Genomic DNA, 21996 nt, shown 5'->3' with positions numbered 1-21996 from the left:
CTCAGATTGGCCACTGCAGTAAAAGAAATCCTTTTACAAATATATCAGTGGTAAGAGAAGAACCAAGGAAAATTTCCATCCTTTACTTGATGCAGCGGGGAATGTGACCACTGAGGATTAGGAGAAGGCTGAGGTCCTCAATGCCTTCTTTACGTCTGCCTTTAATAGGCAGATCAGTTATCCTTAGGATATTTTATGTCTTGATATGGAAGTCTGGAATGGAATGCAGAATACACCCCCAGTGATTCAGGTGGAGACAGTTAAAGAGTTCCTCTACCATCTGGACTGTTACAAGTCCATGGGACTGGACAGGAGCTGACAGTGTGCCCAGATGACCAAGAAGGCCAATGCAGTCCTGGCCTGCATTAGAAATAATGTGGCCAGCAGGAGCAGAGGTAACCATTCCCCAGTACTCAGCACTGATGAGGCCGCACCTTGAGTATTGTGTTCAGTTTTGGGCCCCTCACTACAAGAAAGACATTGAGGCCCTGAAACGTGCCCAGAGTAGGGCAACAAAACTGGTGAGGGGTCTGGAGCACGAGTCTTATCAGGAGCAGCTGAAGGAGCTGAGATTGTTCAGTCTGGAGAAGAGGAGGCTCAGGGGAGACCTCATTGCTCTCTACAACTTCCTGAAGGGAGGTTGTGATGAAGAGCAGCTTGGCCTCTTCTCCCAGGCAACAAACAGGACATGAGGAAATGACCACAAGTTGTACCAGAAGAGGTTTAGATGTGACATAAGAAAGAACTTTTTCTCTTAGAGAGTGGTCAGGAACTGGAAAGGCTGCTTAGGGAGGTGGTGGAGTTGCTGTCTCAGGCAGTGTTCAAGAGGCATCTGGATGAGAGGCTATAAGATCTGGTTTTGTGTTTTGTGGTAGCAGTGGTAGTGGAAGGAATGTTGGACTGGATGATCTCGTAGGTCCTTTCCAACCTTGTGATTCTATGATTTTAAGTGGGAGACTGGTAAGCAGAAAATACCTCTTTCATTAAGCAATAAAAGTTGAATTTGTTTCCTTGGTAAAAATTTAACAAAAGTTGAACATGGTACAAAGGAAATCAAAATCTTGTCTTGAAGTGCATACTACAACTTATCTAAATTAACTGAGGTGACCCAAGTATTCCTCATTTCTTAGAGGACATTATGCGTTTTCTAGCCCTGGAATACATTCTCCCTGGTTTGGTAGCTTTCCGAAGTTCGCATGCAGTTTGTAAGGATATGGAAAGTCAATCTGACTTCAACGCTGGCTGGTAGCTGTGGGAACATAGTGGAGAATTTGGAGAAAGGAGAGGAATGCTGTTTTCAAGGTGCAGGGGCTTATGGATGAGTGGGGACTGCAGCTTGGAGGACTGTGACCTCTCCATTAGCAAGAGAGATAATACAAATGCAGCATCACGTGAGAAAGGAGAAGTTTGGTTGCACAACCCTTGCTCGGCCCTTCACCATTATATTGGCAGAAATAGAAACAGAATCATATCTTGGGCAGTAAAGGAGATGTGGGCTTGGATAGCATTGATTATTTAGTGCTTTTGCAGAGAGCAGAGTTTACATGCAGTATCAATTAGAAAATATTTGGCAGTGAAAACAAGGCCAGAGGCCTTTCTGTTGTATGGCCAAGTCCTGATCACTTTCCTCACTTGAGTTGTTCTTATAAAGTCAGCTGGAGCTTTTTCTAAACTGTAGCTGAATTTGACAGCATTTTAAAAGGAACTTTTAAACTCTGTCATTAGTTACAAATTTGACTGCTTCTTTTATCATCATCTTCTCAGATCACCTATATCCAAATGCACTAAAAAAGCCCTTCAGATATCTTCCTCACATTCTTTTCTTTTAAATAACATCATTTACATTTGTTTCCCTTAATTCTGTTATAGGTTTCTTAGCAATTTGACTTCATAGTGGTTGCAGATGCTCTTTGAACTTTCCCACAATGTAAGAGGATTCAGAATTACCAAAGGCAGTTTCATATTCCATGTTACAAGATACATTCCAGTTCACTTTCTGTACACTGAACTATGCCAACAAAGGCAGTTCTCAGAAGAGAACTTTTCCTATTAAAGAGCAGCTATGACTTGTGTAGAAGAGACAAGCTGCACAGTGTTCTCTCTGTACAATGTTAGCAAGAGGGTGCAAGTGCTCTTTGGCCAGCATGTTCACTGCTATAGCATAGGAAATAACAAGCCTTGCTTGCTCACATTAGTTCAGCATTCCTTCTACCACTGCCTGTGAGTGAAGGCAGTTCTCCCACTGCTACCCATGCGCAGATGGAGGAGCATCCCTTATCTCTTGTAACATACGTCAAAAAATTTACCAAAGAAAGAAGACACCAAGAAGATACCAATGCTGTTTCTTCCCTTGACTCAAGGAGCTAGTAAAACTACTCAATTGGTGGAGTGTGCCAGTGATCATCATGAATAAAAGTACAAATGTAAACCTTCAGTTAGTTGGTAATCTGATACAGATTACTTTGACTAAAGTAACTAAAAATTGTTCAGTGATCCTGTATGCCACCTGATTTTTGAATATGAAAAGATTAATATCTGACTAGGAGTCTGGCTTTTGTTTTGTTTTGCTTCATTTTCACACAAAATGCAATCATGGTTAACTTCCATTGGCATCAGTCTCATAATCTGAGCGTAGTGAGTTGGGTGTTGGACTTGATGATCTCTTGAGGTGCCTTCCAACCCCTGCAATTCTGTGGTTCTGTGGTTCTGCGACTTTCTGAAGCTCTGTCTACCTGGATAAAGATCAAGAAGAGAAACTGTGGAGAGGGTCCTATACCCAGAGGCAGAAAATGGTATAGTTTGTGCTCTCTGGTGACTTGTCTGCTGCTACTGCATCTCATATACCAGCAGGAGGTGTTGTTTCTTCTATTTTAAATGCCCTCAGCCAGAAAGATTCAGATTGGCTTGAGATTCTGTTTTGTTCTCTAATGTCTTCACATTATGAGAACAAAGAAATAAGGAATCCCCACCATGTGGTTTTTTAGCTCCTTTTCTTCCAAAGCATCATAAATCTGATAAAAATACTCTATTTGATGTTGTTCATTTAGGCAGTGGTTCAGTTATTTCTTTCATATCGTGAAGCCTGAACATGTATTTCTTAAACACATTAATTTTACAGCCTTTGTAATTTAACTTCCGTGAAGTGGATTCATTGTTCTGGCAGTCTGCAAATCTTTGCAAAGTACTGATTGTTATGCATTGGCTTAAAAGAACCTTGAGACATTTTCTAGAGTCAATAAAAGTAGTTCCAAACTGACAACAAAGTAATTATTTGGACAAAACTTCTTCTTTTTTCTTTTTTTTTGTTTTGTTTTGTGTATGTATCTGCTATGCCTCCCAAAAATTCAGTCAGTCACTCATTCCTCCTAGTTTACTTCAAATGGCTTCTATTCAGTGAGAACAAGGAGAAGTTACTTAACAAAAACAACTTAAATCAGAATGGTTTTTGTTTATTTTACCTCCACTCCTGAGCCCAGTGTCTAGCAGAGCCAAGACTGGACTGCTTCACGCTGCTGAGTTTAGTGCATCCTGATTGCTCCAGTCTGTGTAATTAGCTGCAGCAATCATCAGTCCTAAAAGAGCCATTTAAATGGTATAAATCTGGAATAAATCTCTACCAACAAGTCTGGACTTAATGTTGTATGTGTGAGATCAGAATCAAGTTCAAGAAGACTTTAAGCATTTCCAATATTTACTTTGTTTCCTATCTCATTAGTGTTAATGCTGACTTAAAAAATAAAACTTATGCCAATATGTATTTTTAGTAGATGCTGGTCTACTCTCTGTATGAGAGTGTGTGTGTCATGTGTGTATGCAAATAAAAGGAAGAAGGTGACTGAAAAACAACTGTCTCAGATTTGCCCAGTAAAAAGTAGTGTTTCATTTGCTTTCTTCTTTTGGTTAAGTTTGATTTCATGCTTTTACCATTTTTTGCCGTGAATTTCTTTTTCTTCTGCTGTACATGTTGCTTTGGGTACTTCCTTTATTTTAAGGTTACAAACCTCACAAGAGGAAAAAAAAAAAAAAAGCAAGTATCTTCAGGATATTAGGTGTGAAAATGGTACTCTAAGCTTTGTTTTTCTTTTTGGTTGTAAATTATTTGATCTCAGAGCAATCTTTGTGGAAAAGACTAAACACTCTGTGCTTCTTAAGTCTACCTTTTCTCCATAATTGTTCATGACGTTTTCCTGCCTAATAGTGAGTGAGCCCAAGGGACACTGGGAATAACATTCCTGATTTTTAGTTTAGAGGAAGAACAAGGAAAGGAAATATCATCTTACAGGTGTTGAAAAAAATCTGAGCCTGAGGCTAGCTCTCTCACTTTGTCAAACATAAAGGGAATCCCCCATCAGAATAATCCTCAGATTCTCACGGTGTCATGTAAAGAATATTAGGACTAGAATGAATGTTAGGGGAAGAATCTCCTCAACACAAATCTTTGTTCTGTTTTCACTCCTGTTGTTTGATTACTTCTTACTGCCTAGTAAGAAGTAGGGGTTACATACCTACCTATCCATCAGCTGAGCAATGTTAAAGTGAAGAATGTGGGTATTTCAAGTCCAGAAGGGCATCACAAAGCGAAGCTCTATGGTATTCTACTTTACACATTTTATATCTGAAATGAATTCCAATCACTTCGCTGCTACTGCCTGATTTTCTACCTCTCTTTCTTGAATAAAACTAACCAAGTAGGTGCTTCTTATTGTGAGTCACTTTTGCAGTATTCTCTTTCAATACTCCAATTGCAAGTTTTATTTATGATATTCCTCAGAATGTATATGTAAACCATGGAAAGAATGTCTCCTTTTAAATCATTATTCTGTACTGCAGCTAATTAAATCAACTTTTGAACTGAATCATTTGAGCTGACCTGTGTCAAGTGATTCCCATTATGATGGACTTTGGCATGTTGTCATTGATTTATTTCCCTGTAGTCTTTCTGAACCTTCAGAGGGGTATTTCAAGAATAATCAGTGAACCTCTGCATATGAGACAGAGGAAGCATAGCAAAGTTAGAGCTTAGATATGGAACACCAGCTGATTTATCTAATAAATCAAGGAAACTAGCTAAGTTCCTTCAAGCATTTACCCTTCAGATGTCATATATCCTTCTCTTGTCTAATTTAATTTTTGTCCTTGTTTCTACTCCATGAAAATAAGAAATTTATAACTGAAAGATGAAATTTAAATATATAGCACACAACATGATCCTCTCTCTGGAAAACCAGATAAGGAGATAAGGGAATATCAAATGTTTGGGTCTTGGTATTCTTGGCGGATGGTGGGTTTCATGGGACCCATCCCTAATACACTGATTACATCTCACATTCTAATAGTCTTACACCTCTCCTGGCACATTTTTCTTTCAATACATAGAAGCTGCAGATGAGAAAGATAGTACTCTTGTCCGTAATGGCAGTAATTCATGACATTTAGTTACCCAGTAGGCAAAAGCATCTAGGAAACCTTACCCACAAAGACTCACAGACAATGAAACTGTGGGGCAAATACTCTCTGCCTTCAGGATATCTTCAAACTCTACATCATTTGTTTTTCTCTCACTGGAGTTTTCTTGTGCCCATAATAAGTCACAAAAGAAATGACTTTGGTCTCTGAAATTCCATCACAGCATCTTATGTTCTTAGCTTTTTGTGTAAGAAACCTCTGAGCACATTACTGAGCTTGAGAAACAACTAAAGCAAGATGGGTGCCAAAGAACAAGAGGTCTCTGGAAAGCATTGCGGGTTTAAAAATGACATGATCTTAATTATTCTGAAGTCAGTATGTTTTCATTTCTTTAATTGGAAGGAGATCCATGTTACTGAAACCAAACACACATTTTCAGCTCATTTGGCTATAATCTAGGAGAGATGGTGGTGTGTTATTGTTATGGCTAATTCTGCCTGTGTACTGGAATACTTGACAAAAATACATAGAAACAGTGTTGGCAAGTTTCGTACAAATGATCAGGGCACTTTCTTCCTTTAACATGCTTACTTGGATGACCAATTTGAACTACTACTTTCAACTGAGCTGCAGTAACCATGACCTTTTCTGAAAGTTATGGGAATTAAAGGAAATCACACAGCTATTTTGGTCTTCACTGCACTGGAGCTGTGTTTTAATGTAATTTAATACTATATTAATACCTTATAGAGAAAACAGAAAGACTTCACTCAAAAGTGACCATTCTGTCCCCAGAGCAGGACGCAACTGGATTAATATTATCTACCATTAAATAGTTCCAGGGAGAAATCTTTTCAACAACAGACTCTATTTCTAAGCAGATTTCTGTTTTATTTTTTATTTTTTTGTTTATTAGTTTGTTTTTTATAGATATAAGAGAAACATTAAGCTATACAGTGAATCTTCTGCTGAACATCAACACTATACAGGAAGTTTTCTTGTTATTACAAACTAAGATTGCAAAATAAATAAATAAATAAATAAATTAGCAATTTCAGAGCTAAAATTCATCACAGTCTTTTAAAAAATCAGCCAAGAATATCAAAATTAAATTAGTGGCATCAGTTCTCAATCTCAAGAAGGTTATGAAGAAAGCTTTTTATACTCCATAATGAATGAAAATGATATAAATATGCTTATTCACAGAATCACAGAATCAAAGAACGGTATAAATTGGAAGGGATGTTAAGGACTATCTAGTTCCAGCCCCTATGCTATGGGCAAGGACACCTTTCAGGTTGCCCAAAATGCCTCCCAACCTGAACACTTTCAAGATGGGGCATCCACAGCTTCTCTGGACAGCGTGATCCAGCATCTCACCACTTATGGGATTGGCAAAATTGTTTAAAAAATTGCCAGACTTTTTGTTTAACTGCAGTCTTCTGGCAGGACAAGGTTAAAGTCTAATTCTTATACATTAAGGACAGGAAGGACATTACTCTCTGAAATTTTACAGCTGTGTTTATTTAGATTTATTTATATGAACTTTATTTAGAACTGAATTTCTTTAGATCAATTTATGCGAGCTCACTTAACCTTTTTGCATTCAGTTAGGCATGTTACAGAAAGATTATGGTGATGGGATAGAATTCACCGAATATCTCCTTAATATTAAAAATACTCAGCTCTTAGCAGGTTAGCTCTTCACATCAAGACAGAAAAATGAATTTTACACCTGTTGTCAGAATATGCAACAACACAGTACACTGAGGTATTATTCTTCTTAACATGGTTATTTTCACTGTTCCATTTTAACATTGCAAACCACTGTTCTTGAACAGTTTGCACTTCTGAATACCTTGAGTGTTCCCTTACCTAAGCGAATCTTTTTCCTGTGACTGGCAATAGAAATGCATGCATTGAGGAAAGCAATGAACTCATCTAACCACCTCCTACGATTTTATGATTTCCCTAAGTTTCTTTCCAGCACTTCCATTTTCTCATACAGTACATCCATCACAACCCTTTCAGACTTCAGATATCTCCTGCCTCACACCCTGTCATGAACAGTTGCTCTCAGGGCAATTCCTGTTAAATATCCATCCAAATAAGTAACTGGGTGTAATAACATTCCACATGAAATGGTGGGGAAAATGAGAGATCTGGGACCTGATTTGGGTAGATCTTCTGCAGCTATTCAGGTGATTGAAAAGATTTATTTTCTTACTTTTCTGAGCATCTGCGAAAGACCAGAATGCAAGTTCTACGCTAGTAAGGGTGGCAGATAAACAACATAGTCTTTCAGCAGGAAAAGATGACATATTCATGACCTTTGTGTGTGGCATTGCAGTGTTTCTAGCAGTTCCTGGTGCCTGGAGAACTGTGTTAAGGAGCATTGCTCAACTGACAGTATGAAATAAAAGCATTAGTTTGGGTAGTAGAAACATATAAGATCAATCCGATAATTATTGACAGTTTTTAATAAAATATCATTCTTTGTATAGGAAATCTGTCTTTTTCATCAGGGCAATCTGCCAAATCCAAGGAAGAGAGTAATTTAAAATAATATGAAAGACAGGAATTTGAAACTTATGCAAAAAAGATTTTGTCAGAACAGAAGTCCAATTTTATGTTAAATCCTTCAGTGTATTATACCATGGTGTGTAAAGAAGAGCTATGATGAGTCACAGGAATGATTCATTCAGTCCCACTTCTGGCTAAGGGAAAAATGTGAATAGCATGCATTTTAGTGTCAGGAGTGGTTTGGGTAACAGGGCACTTGATTTAAATAATAGTGATATAGGAACAATGGGAAAAGGCAGCTGCAATGGCAATATATTATGTCATTTTTTGTTTGTATTTTGTAAGAAAGTAAGGCACATATGATCATGTTACCTGTGTCTCTCAGTCCTCCTTCCATCCTTCTTACTCAGCAAATTGTGGTAAATAAAACTTATTCATCCTGTCTTTTTATTGTAAATGTTTTCAATCTGGCTATGAAAAATGCTTCTATTTAATTAACAAGCAGACAAAATGAGAAGAACAATCATGGGAACACAGAAGCAGAAAATATGGAGTAAGATGTGCCCATTGTGACTGCATGCAAGTTCAGTAGGTTGCACATAAAAGTACATCTCCCAAGCAGAGAAATCCCTATAGCCCTGTGTCATCACATTGTGATTTTAACAGAACAGAGTAGAACTCCCTGATAATTTCCAGCTGAGCTTTTTGAAACAAAGTACCTTTTCCTCATAACTGTGCCTTGAGAAGAGGAATGTAGAATTTAGTTGAATTAAAGAGCTGGATTTGTGTAGTTTTCAGGGGGTGTTATAAACTGGACCAATCCATTTACAGGAGACACAGAAAGATCATTGCTCACTCTTACAAAATTCAGCTCACGATTCTTACTAAAAAATAATAGAAATGTCTCCCTGGAATATCTTAGAGGGGCCAGCAGATGCTGAGACCTCCAACAGGCTCCTCAACTGATGTTAAACCAAATAAAAAGGACGTGGGTAGCTACTAGCCATGAAATGAGATGTCTTTTGTAATGAAATATAATAATGTGGGATGCTGACCTTACAGAGCACCATGGTGGTGGCAGGATTCCACATAGATTAATGGGTTTATGTGAAAAAAAGAAGGCAAAGTCTCACAAACAATTGAGGGAAAGTATTGGTCAGCTTCAGAGGAGCAGACTCTTGCAAGGCCAGAAGTACCTGATACACATCACTTAAGCTATATAAAGTATTATTTTATCAGGAATGTAGCTAAACTGGGACTAGTGAGTAGTAGAAAATAGAAATAGCATTTGAGAGGAAACTGGGACAGAGGAAACAAAGACTGAGTGGCAAAAAGGGAGATCAAGAAACAAGAGATAACATGAACATCTTGTGATAGATTCTGTTCAGTATTACCTTCCAGGCAGTCTTGCAGTTGTTCACTGCAGTCTAGACAAGGACAATAAACCAGACTTGTTCTGATGATGACACCCAAGACAAACCTGCAATTGATGTTAGGTGGTCTCACAGGGCTACTCCTAGCTGAAGGAAATACCTGATCAAATGTTGGACTCCCTTAGATAGGAGGAAGTTTTATGGTACCTGAGACAACTTTAGTGCATTACTTGCACTTCTCTAGTATCTCTCTTTTGGGGTCTAAAGTATGAATTATTCACTACAGCTAGATTAAGTATTGATGATTTCATAGCTGCTGGGATGAAAGAGATTCCTTCTTATATTTAGTGCCGTCATACAACTTTCAAGCACTTTTTGTCATGGTCACCCTTACTACCATCATGGAAAATAAATGAATAAGTGAGGAAGACTAGAAGCTCACTGAACTGGTAGGCTCAGTTGTGATTACCATCATGAAATCCAGTTGGAGACTGTACCCCAGGGCTGAATACTGAGTCCAGTCCTGTTTAATGACTCCATTAATGACCTGGATGATGATGCAGTGTGCACCCTCAGCAAGTCTTCAGAGGATTCAGGACTGTGAGGAGTGACTGATACACCAGAGGTCTGTGCCACCATTCAGAGGGTTTTAGGAGAGATAGACAAATAAGTCAGCGAAGTTCAGCAAAGATAAATGCAAAATCCTGGACTTCGGGAGGAAGAACCACAGACATTCATACAGGATGGTCAACAAAGCAGCACTGAAAGAAAGCCTGGGTGTCCTGGTGGTCCTCATACAATGAGCATCAACAACCTTCTAGCTGCAACAGGAATACTGTGGCTAGCAGATTGAGGGTGGTGATCCTTTCACTCTGCTTAGCACTTGTGAATCCATTCCTGAAGGACTGAGTCTCATTCTACGCCTCAGTACAAGGTAGACATGGAGGAAAGGGAGACAAGGGAAAGCTGATGACCAAAGGAAATAGAACTGGGATTGTGTAAGGCTCTCAGGTGAATTTGGGAGAGTGGAAGACAAGATCCTGAATCTTGAGCAGGAAACAGGATTAGAAATCTTCCTGGTTCAAAATAGTTCTTAACACTTAAAGAAGCTCTGGTGGTCACCATAAAGCAATGAAGAACCAAAGTCACTTTGTTTTATATTGGGCACTCTGTAATGCTCTGTAGTTCTGGACCTTGATACCTTCATGCCTTAAAGCTTAAGGATGGCAGCATTAAATAAATTTGTTACAGAACAGACTTCACTATTTTAGGCAAATAATTTTTCTTGCAGTATTTAGAGGGATAATCATCTGGATTTTTAATGTTTTAGTGAAATCTACTGGACTGAGAGCTAAAATCATTTTTTTTAATTCTCCTCCTCTTTTTAGAGTAGAATAGAACCAGTTCTGTGGAACTCTGTGAGTTATAAAAAGTGTCCCTAGAGCTAGCTGGGAGTTCCCTATGAGAAATGAATCGCATTAGGATAGTCACATTTTGTAGAAAGAGGTGTGCATATGGAATGAAGAGCTACTGTGTCACTGCTGTGAGAAGTTTTAATAAGTTAGGAATCAGTTTAAGGTAGAATTTTGTATTGGCAGATTCAATATGATCTCATCAACTTCAGCTAAACTACAGAGAATTAAGAACTGGGAGGGATTTCAGGCTGGAGTTTGCCAGTCACAGATCAGTCATCTCTTATACTTGTGAATCTTCTTGTATAAGCTTCATTTCAAGCCTGTCTTTGCCCTTTGATCTACTCTAATTTCATGATTTTGGCACTAAATGTTTTTGACATTTTATAAATGTTGGAAAATTATAGCTATTTTTAAGATGAAAAATAAGTCTAAAATGAACTAGCAATCCCCACCAATTTCCTTTTGCAGCTTTCAAGATGCAGTTCGAAGAAACAGCTACATCTGATAACTCTTTGATGTCTATTACTCTAGGTGCTAATGACTCAAATTACCACTGTCATCTTAATCTGATAAAAATGCTCTGCAAAAGACAGTTAAAGTCTATCTTGACAACCATGTAAGTCAAAAGAGAACAGTGATACTCTGTAGGGGGGCTTGGCATGGACATCAGTCATTTACAGCTTTTTCACTGATTTCTCTGCTCCCTTCAATAACTCCTGCAAGTATATATTACAGATGTCACTGCAGACATTGGAGACTGAAACCAAAGGATTTAAAGGTCATGGGATTCATTTGCATTCAATTGGACTAAGTAGAAGCTCATCATAAATTTGTGCAGCAAGAGAGCAGTGCATGACTGGACATGCAACTGTCTCATTTGTTACAACAGAGAATTCAATGGCACTTCAAATATTTGAAAAATCTATGTAATTTTATACTAGTTTCACCTGGATTAGCCACTGCAACAGGTACATCTTCAAAATTTCAGACTAAGTTCCAGCCTTTTCTGTAACAGAATATTGCTTACCTGTTTGGCAAAGGAGGCACTATACCAAAATCATGCCATAATCATTCTCAACAAAGCACAGAATAGTACATTAAGCTTCAGTTCTTCAACTGTCACTAATGCTAAACTGTTCTCTTGTAGATCACAGAATCACAGAATTATCAAGGTTGGAAAAGACCTAAAAGATCATCCAGTCCAACCATCACCAATACTTCCCAGCTAAATCATATCCCTCAACACAACATCCAAATGTTTCTTGAACACCCCCATGGTCAGTGACTCCACCACCTCCCTGGGCAGTGCATTCCAGTGCCTGACTACCCTTTCCGAGAAGTAATACTTCCTAATGTCCAGCCTGAATCTCCCCTGGCGCAGCTTGAAACCATTCCCTCTAGTTCTATCACTGATTACACAAGAGAAGAGACCAACCCCTATGTCACTACAACCTCCCTTCAGGAAGTTATAGAGAGCAATGAGGTCTCCCCTAAGCCTCCTCTTCTCCAGACTGAGCAATCCCAGCTCCCTCAACTGCTCCTCATAAGGCCTGTGCTCCAGAGCTGAAGCCTGTGCTTCATAGCCCTCCTCTGAGCATGTTCCAGAGCCTCAGTGTCTTTCCTGTAGTGAGGGGCCCAAAACTGAACACAGTACTCGAGGTGCGGCCTCACCAGTGCTGAGTACAGGGGGACAATTACCTCCCTGTTCCTGCTAGTAACACCGTTTTTGATGCAAGCCAGGATGCCGTTGGCCTTCTTGGCCACCCGGGCACACTGTTGGCTCATGTTCAGCTGAGCATCGATCAATTAATGTTACTCACCAACCCTTATGGGACTTCCACTAAATTATGGAGAGAAAGAAACTTCTGCTCCAAGATGTAATTAAGAACATACCACATGTGCATGCAAAATCTATTGAATACTTCTTTGCCTCAGGTATTCTTCATGGTACAAGTGGTGGAATGAAATACAGAATCAAGAGTTTAATTTTGATCCCAGAGAAATACAGCCAGGGTTTACCTTACCTTAGTGATATTGGATGGCTCACAATTGCATCCAAACAGATCAGTCTATGCAGCTTACTTTCAAATAAATTAAAAGGCAACAGAATTCCTATTTCAATTTATTAGAAAAATGAAAGCAAAGTAAACTGTGCAGGAAGAACTAAAGGCATGAATGAAGCCTCTCTAAAATCTGCTGAACTGTTTTGTAACTGCTATTACAGAGAGATATAAGTCATAATGAGAGATACATAATGAGAGATGATACAACTTCCTGTGTTTCTCAGTATATTGGCTTTGTTGTCAGATCCACAGTAGGTAGATCCACCGTGAAAGTAATGCCTCCTATTTATTTACACAGATATTTATTTACAACAGATGCTAAGAGCACAATAATACTATTTGATAGAACAAATTCTCAGCTGCAAAACACTACTTTTCAACACAGTCACCATCAGTTGTACATTTTTGCCTGCCGTGAACAAAAGTCTGTATGTTGAGCTTGTAAAAATCTGCATGGCTGACCAGAATGGAGCTCATCTTTCACGTTACTGTCACCACTGCTGAAATGCACCACCCACTGTTTCACTGTACTCACATCCACTGTTTGGACTCCATAAATGTTCACAAGCATTGATGAGTATCAGTGGCTTCCACTTCTTCCACATGGAGAAATTCATTGTCACACCTTTGTTTTACATGCACTTCCATGTCAGACCCCATTCTGTCAGGCCACCCCTCTGTTGCCATCTGTCGCATGGCAACAAAATGTAATGGGATATTGGTGAGAACGTTCATCCTCTACTGTCATACCACCAACATCCACCTCTGATGTCATGGGCTAACACAGTAAAAATAGGCAGCATTACTTTCAGATCAGCCTTTGTCACAGCAAAGTTTAGGGTAAAGCAGAAAATTTGCCTGATGTATGCTGGATACCACAAACATAAAGTCACATATATCTTCATGAAAGAGGAAGACAGAAGAGAAGTCTACATAAGAACTACGATAAAGGGATCTTAGATCACTGCCCTACACCTTTGTAGATTTTGTAGATCGCTGCCCTACACCTTTGTAGATTTCTATTATGCCTGTTGAGAACATAACTGAAAAAAAAATTGATTCTCTTCTACTTCTTTTAATACTATTGTTAATTATTAATGTTGATACTGCATATAAATAGTTCTGAAAACACCTGGTGAAAGTATTTATTTTCTAAACCACTCATTACCCCTTCTTGATTATTTCATGTTTTTACAGCCCCACATTTTGCACATAAAAGAAAAAACTCTGAAGTGATAGTGGCTTCCATCACCAATTCAAAGTCTGTTTTTATCTCAGGTACATAAAAAATGTAGATAATCTCAAAATCAGATAATTACTATGAAGATACTTCCTATGAAGATGAAGAGGTAGCTGGTGTTGCATGTCTCCCAAGCACAGATTAGAAATAATGTAAATCACAAATTTTAGTAGTTTCCTGACTTTCCAATAATATTTAAACATTCATAAGTTTATGAGGAAACATCTATCAGCAGTTCTATGAATAGCTGGTAAAATGAGCCCACTGTAACAGACAACAAAATAGACTCCTATTACAGACATAAGGCTACCAAATGGTTGAGTAAAGTGACACTTGGACATCTGTGTCGTTTGTAGAGTTAGAGTGCAGGGTCAAAGATGGATCTGATAATGACACTTCAGAACTGAAATTAAAATATTAAAAAAGGCATTTGTTATTAATTTTAATGTGTACATAAGGAACTGATCCCAATAAACTGTTACCGTATTGTTTGTCATCTACCACAATGTCAAGAGTGTGCCTGTGACACAGACCAAAAAGTCAGAGAAGATGCTTAACTGAGAAAGCTCAGGGACAAAACTGTATTTTTAAAGTTCATAATCTTCTCACAAGGCAGCAAAATGAATGGAATCCTCAAACAATGAAATATCTGCTTGTTCAGACTGATTAGTTAAATTTGAAGGCACTTCAAAATTACTTTTTTTTTTTTTTGACCGATTTTCCAGCATTTAGCCAAATAACAGGATATCTTTTGAAAAAAAAATGCTGATGTTGAGGATTTAACTAACTTTTCAAACAGAAGATGAAGACGGTGTTTGTGATGTATTAGCAGAAACCAACATAGCAAAGAACGCATTATGAAGTCATCATATAAAACATACTACATTAATTTGCCATCACCAGAAAATGACCTACATAGCTGACACCAGTGCTCCAGTTATCAAGATTTACAAGTTGTAATAGAGTTCACAGATATTATGTGCCAGATAAAAGGCCTGGCAAAATGGGATTTTTTTTTTGTTATCCTTGGCTGGAATATTGCTCTGTCTATAAGGCACAGAACTGGGACTGAGGCAATGGATTAATTTTCATCCTCTCTTATGTTCACCGTAATAGTTAAAGGGAGACTTTATACTCTCCTTGGGCTTGTTTTCTCATTTATGACATGAGAAAAATTATTCTAATACAAGCAGGACTGACAGGAGGTTAAACCAATATTGGTGAAGAAGATTGAGTTGCAAAAGGTAAATGTAGTGTATTACTATCGTTCCACAAGCAGAATATCATTAGAGCTATGAATTATTTTTGCATGCTCCTCTCTTTTGCATCCTGCCAAGCCATACTTACTGACATTGTTAGATTTCCAGTGTTAAAGAATACTCCTTCACTCCTCCATGAGGTGAGCTCAAGGATTAAAGACTGGAAATAGTTTTATGATCTTATAAGAACATTTATGGAAAATCCTTCTCCTAGAGCTCCACGGACTTGTAAAAAATATAACCTTGCTAGCCTGGATAGCCTACTGATATAAAATAAATTTAATTCTGCTTTTAATAATTTATTTTTGATGTAGTCATTTAGATATACACACATTCCTCCCCAGTTGGGAAGTTTCTAAACCTAGGAGATATGTCAAAGAAGAATCAATCTATACTTACTCTGTTTCCTTTCAGAGCTTTTTTTTGTTGTTGTTGTTGAGTATTTCCTTTGTCGATCTATGTTAAAAAACTGAGCTAGCTGAAGCTAAAAGATCTCCCAGAGTTGAGAGGGGAAAAAAAAAAAATATGTCAGCCAAACAAATTTGGAAAACAACAGATTTAGAAAACAAGAGCAAATCCTGTGTATAAAATGAATAGTCACTGGAGGGATTTAGGTAGTTGGTGTTTGCTCCCAATATGTAGGAAGAGGAAACTCAACTGCATAACTCATGGTGCTACCTAGTACCACAGTCTGGGTATTACAAACCAAGTAGCTTTTTGTTTGGACTCAATGCAGCAATTCTTATGTACTTGTTACGCTCTAAGATACCATCAACTGTTTAGTCTTCTCTCTCACTTCAAGAAGAAGCTGCATGAAGTTGACATATGGTTAGCTCATAGAAATGAATCTCTGGTCACAAATGAGAATAAAGGCAAAGCAGAATGAATAATACTTTACCAGAAATTGCAGACACTGTATTGATCATTTAATACTTTGATTAGGAAGTTTGAGTCCCATTCTCCCACAGCTGTGTTCAACTCTCCTCAACCTTTTTTCCTATGATTTGGAGAGAGTTTATGCAGATGCCATCTGTCCCTTGGGAAGATCTGTCCTGGAAAACCATCCTTTGCAAGGCACAACTGCAGTATCTGTCTTACATCCAAGACAGTTCATTACTGCTGCAGGTGAATTTCAACCATTAAGAGTCTATTAGACATTTGACCACCAGGTGGCATAAAAACTATGTAAAATATCACAAAGAGGTTCCAGATATTGTAATGCAATCACCACTTTCAAGATTATGGGTATTCAAATACTCGGCGGTCCTAGCTACAAACTGAATGTTAGACGTATATTTAAAAACAGTAGTGAATACCTTTTGAAAGACCTTAGTTTGGGATGTTATCCCATGTGGAGGGGGTGAGTGTGGAGGGGGGAGGGAACCAGTGTAAGGCAAATAATACATTAGGTTGCTAATCACACTATATCATATTATTAATAATATTTTTAATATTGTGAACGACTTAACATATGGAAAGGTCTAGATTATATTATGTTCATTTGCATACAAACACAAACAATGTCTTCAAAAAGAAATCTAAGCCAGAATCAACTATTTTCCATTTTCCATTTCCGTTTTCATTGTTGAAAACATATTTTGTGAAACTGTTGGTAATCTTTTGGTTCTTCTCAGATTTTTCCAATATCACTTCAGACAATTTTTCATTATTATGGAATTATTTCCCTTATTCTTACTATAGTAAAACACAGAGGAAACTTCTTCAAAGACCAAGAGCAAATCTAGCATTGACAAGTAGTACTGATAAGAAAACAGAGGTACTGAGAATTGCCTACAATGAGATTCTTAACATAATTCCTTATTTTTGTTTGTTTGTTTGCTTGTTTTATTTTTGTTGTTGTTTCTTTTGTTGTTATTTTTAAATCTTGCTTTCATAGGCTGGATCTAAGTACTGCATATGAAGTGCCACCTTAGCACTACTCTATATTATTCTTTTTATACTTTTTTGGAACCTTTGATTATCTTTTCTGCTGCTTTCTTTTTACTTCTTGATTTGTTCCACTGTGTTGATGGAGGTTCCCTAAACTCTTACTTAATCATTTTGACTATAGTTTTAAATTATGCCAGAGAGGACAGAGCTTTCCATTTTAACCTTCTTTTCTTCTTTTGGTTACATCCCTTCCTTCTTCTTCTCTACTCACATTTTTTGAGCTTCCATTCTTTTCATGACGTTGTCCTGACATTCTGACTATTCCTCTAATTCTTTTTAGACTCCTCTTTTTTCTTTTTTTTTTTTTTCCCCATAACTCTCTTTAACATTGTTTTCCACAAGTTTCTGTTCTGAATTTCTTCATCTTTTATTTCCCAGTATTCATTTTTTAATTTATTTTGTCTTTTGCTGTCATTTTTGATGCAAGTAGTTTCATCTAACTTCTTAGCCGTGTATTTCTATATATCCAACCACTGAACTTCTCACCTTCCCCCAAGCCCCCTCCTCAAACTCCCTTCTCTGTCATTACTAAGAACTTGTGACAGATTAGTTTAATCCATCCATGATTCATGTCTGATACTGAGTTGGATTAATGTAGAAAATGTATTATGAAAATTGCTTGCAGCTTTGAAAGTAGATTGAACTGGTTGGAGGTTGACACCTCCAATTTAGACCAATAGCCGAGAAAAATATGATGTGTGGTTAATGGTTTACAACAGATAGCTCTTCCTAAGTTTAAATTAATCCAAATGAATATATAACTAAGTTCTGAGTAATATATATTGTCTATATTCATTTTAAGGAAGATCTGCTGGCAATTTTTACTGTGTGCAAGAAACCTGGAAGTTAAAATAATTGTTCTAAACAAGGAAGAAAAGGAGGTCTCAGTGTGTAGTGTATGTGGGACTTAGAAATATTTATTAGGCACCTCAGGAGGAAAATATTATCTAACCTGTGACAGAGAACAGAAATGGTTTTTGTCCTTAAAGAAGAGGTAGTGAAAGAAGGGAATCAGAATTATCCTGAACTCTTGATTATGGAAACTAGGATTGTAGGTACTAGTGTGGCTGTAAGCCTGCAGTGTACTCAGAGGAAGCCTTGAGCTTCCATTGACAAGAACAGCACTTCAAAGTACTGAGTGAGACTGCTCTGCTGTCCTCTCTGTCTCTTTTGAAAACAGGCTATCATAGTATCTTAGAATGCTTTGGGATGGAAGAGACATGAAAAATCAGCTAGTTCCAGTCCCCCTGTCATGGTCAGGGTTGTCACGCACTAGATCAGGCTGTCCAGGGCTCTGTTTAACCTGGCTTTAATGCCTCCAGGGAAGGGGCATCCACAGCTTCTTTGGGCAGCCTGTGCCTGGGTCTCGCTGCTCTGATATGGAAGTATTTCTTACTCATATCTAATCTAAATCTACACATTTTTATTTTAAAAATGTTAGTCTTTTTCCCATCACTACAGTCCTTGATAAAGAGGCTTTATCTATCTAGTACCTCAGGTACTGGAAGGTCGCAATGAGGTCTCCTCTGAGCCCATCTCCTTCAACCTTTCTTCCTATGAGAGGTGCTCCAGCCTTCTGACCATCTTCATGGCCCTCATCTGAATCTGCTCCAACAGGTTCTCATCTTTACTATACTGGGGCCCTAGGCCTGGTCACAGTACTCCATCCAGATGGGGCCTCATGAGGACAGAGTAGACGGGAACAATCACCTCCCTCCTGCTAGCTACAGTGACCTTTGGTTTGTTCAACTGTTCTGCCAGAAATGTAAGAAATGAATTATTCCTAGAATCAATTGAATGAATGGATGGATTTTATATTTGGATTCAGAGAATCCTGAAAGTTCCAACTGATGTTTTACATTGGATGTCATAGGTTAATAGAATGGAATAGGACAAAACCCATATGCAAAAAGACCATCAGCTTCTCACTGGATTCTTCCAAAGATCAATTTCATGCATTTAATCAAATAACACAAATAAATTACAATCTTGTATGATTGCCTGTCAGGAATAAGTGATAAACATTGTTTTTTTTCTCTTTAAATTTCCTTTGTTACGTTAATTTGTATCCCATGCTATTTCAAATGCTTGTTGTAATTCACTGAAATAATTTTAAAAGCATTCAAATAGGAGATATATTGTACTATATTTTTTGCACATTAAGTGTCTTCTTCTTCTGTGGGTTGTCTGATGCCAGTATGTTACAAGTCACTTTGCACCATCAGGCAGATTCTGTGGGCAATGTCAGAGCCAATGCTGTTAGCATGGTAAAGCACTGTGTACTCCTAGGACACAGCACATATAACAATGTTGATTCATCAAGTGCCTGGAAACACACTCAGAAATGATTCTTCTTTTTATTTGTTTGTTGATTTCCTGCTGCTAGATCTTTGGGATCAATAAAAGCAAATGCTTAGTCAGAGCTAAGCACACAAAAAAATGGCAAATGTTTGTTTCACATTCCAGTTGATGGAAAACTCCAGTAAGGAACTCGGGCACCCTAAGGGCCTGAGATCAGTTGGAAAAGAGCTTGTGAGCCCTCAATAAAGTATGCAATTTACATATTTACATTACTCAGTAATACATTTTACTCAAGTCTTTTTATGTCATAGCATGAATTAGGATAAACGATATTTTAAGTCAGAAAATCTATCCTTCAGATTTAGTGGATATATGTTTCCAGCATTAAAAATATAAAATAAAAAAAAATGGGAACAGCTAGTGGTATGATGCTGCAGGTGGTATGTCATGTCATATTCCATTGATGTTCAGTCTCAGCTATACCATTCAAAATGAGCTCACGATGGAAGACTGAAATGTGTTAGTATATCAATCAGATGCCCATTTCTTTGTTCTGAAAAAGCTTGGATTGATAGTACAAGGTGTGGAATTCTGTCAGAATAATCTTCTACCCAAACTCATCATCTCAAAGGTTGTCTAATCATCTTAAAAGCAGTTTGGAACTAGTGCAGCTGTGCAAACTGGTGCATCACCTTGGATATCTCCAGAGACAGGGCATTCACCACCTCTCTAGGCAACCTGTTCCAGTGCCTCACTACCCTTACAGAGTATCAACCATCCGCATAAAACAGCGATAATGTCATTGAAAATTGTACTGGTCAGTTTTTATCTCTTCTTGGAGAAATGCCCTCTTCAGTTTTCTGTGTAGTTTTGTGTTTTTTTTTATCTGCCAATTTATATTGCCTGTATAGTACATCTGGTGAAAGCAAGGCCAGAATTCATTATATATATATCTATCTATATATATATATATCTTGGATCTTAGCAATGAATAGAAGAATTTTGAAAAGTATTGCTTTCTAGTAGTGATTCTTATTTAAGTACAAGCTGATGTTCAGAACAAAATAATTTTTTGTCATGTTTGAAATTTTACGTTGCTTTCTTAACAAGCCTACTCAACTGAGTGCTGAACCAGTGGACACAGTGCAATTTAGATGCACTACAGCTTTGTTTAACAAGGGAATATCTGCTAGCTGAGCACCTATAACTAACTTCTTCTAGCTTCTGTTTCCAAGCTTTTCTGTGTGCAGCTCACACCTCCTCACAACTCCTCACAGTTGTATGCCCAGGGCTCATATCGCAGGCAAAGGGACACAAGCCAGGTGGTGTCTCAGTGGGCTTGATCTTGAGCAGATGCTAGAACCCATAAAACCATTCTGGAGGAATGGTGTCCTTGAGAGTGTAGTGAGGACAGAGTTTGTCTCTGACATGAGATGGATGTTTCATAACCATGATCCCTTTGCAGAAAAACAAGATCTTCAAAAGCAGAAACAGCTTTGAGAACAGTACTTGTTGTTAATGATGAATGAAAAAAGAGTTTGAAGGACAGATACTTGGAGATGGAGTTCCATTTACCACCCTTCTGTTCACTTGAATAGCCAAGATGAATTTCCCATTTTGGGAAGCAAGATATCCCTGCTTACCATGTATTTTTCATTCTAGAAGTAAGTAAGATAAATAAGACCTGCATTTTGTCACTTGTCTTTGTTTCAGTTACCAATCACCAGTTTTTTCTTAAATATACTTTTTGCATTTACTCAGAATCATTCAGAATAGATGCTACTCTTTAATGGCACAAGATAGGTCTTCTTTACATGGTTTCTGAAGACATATGCTTTTATAGCTTGAGCAGATTTGTTTTCAGTGACCTTTAGAAATGATTTATTCTAATTATTTTATGTACCAAGATTTGGAACATCCAAAATGTATCAGTTACTATGCTTCACATAATTGTGGTAGTATCTACAGTGTGATTAGAAATATTAACAATTAATTATATAGAAAAAAAAATCTATTTTTCTACCATTGTTTGTTTTTGATAACTGCAAACAATCTTTCAATAAATTATGTAGCATATTCTAAGCACTTCTGTAGGGATTTGATAATTACAGGAACTCAAATAGTCATTGAAATATTTATCCCAATAAAATATGGACATTTTGGAGATATTGCAAACATTATCAAAGTTAAATATTACTGTAAGGCCAAAGGAATCCATTAACATCTGTTCATCCAACTTAAATTTAAAACGTGCCACAGTACTCTTCACGACATGTGCAGGAAAATCATAATTTTTGTTTGACTTACAGTCCTTTCATCCAGATTTCATGTACAAGTCTTATTTACTAATTAATATGACACATCCTTACTTAAAGACAAAGCAGTGAAAACATTCATCCCACTAATGAAAAGTAATTCTACTGTAGTATTTGATCTTGGACATCCTACATAACATCTGGTGAGTAA

The sequence above is a fragment of the Excalfactoria chinensis genome, chromosome 3 (genome assembly GCF_039878825.1).
Source record: "Excalfactoria chinensis isolate bCotChi1 chromosome 3, bCotChi1.hap2, whole genome shotgun sequence".
Classification (NCBI taxonomy): Eukaryota; Metazoa; Chordata; class Aves; order Galliformes; family Phasianidae; genus Excalfactoria; species Excalfactoria chinensis.
The sequence above is the reverse complement of the archived record's forward strand: the minus strand, read 5'-3'. Positions refer to the sequence as shown.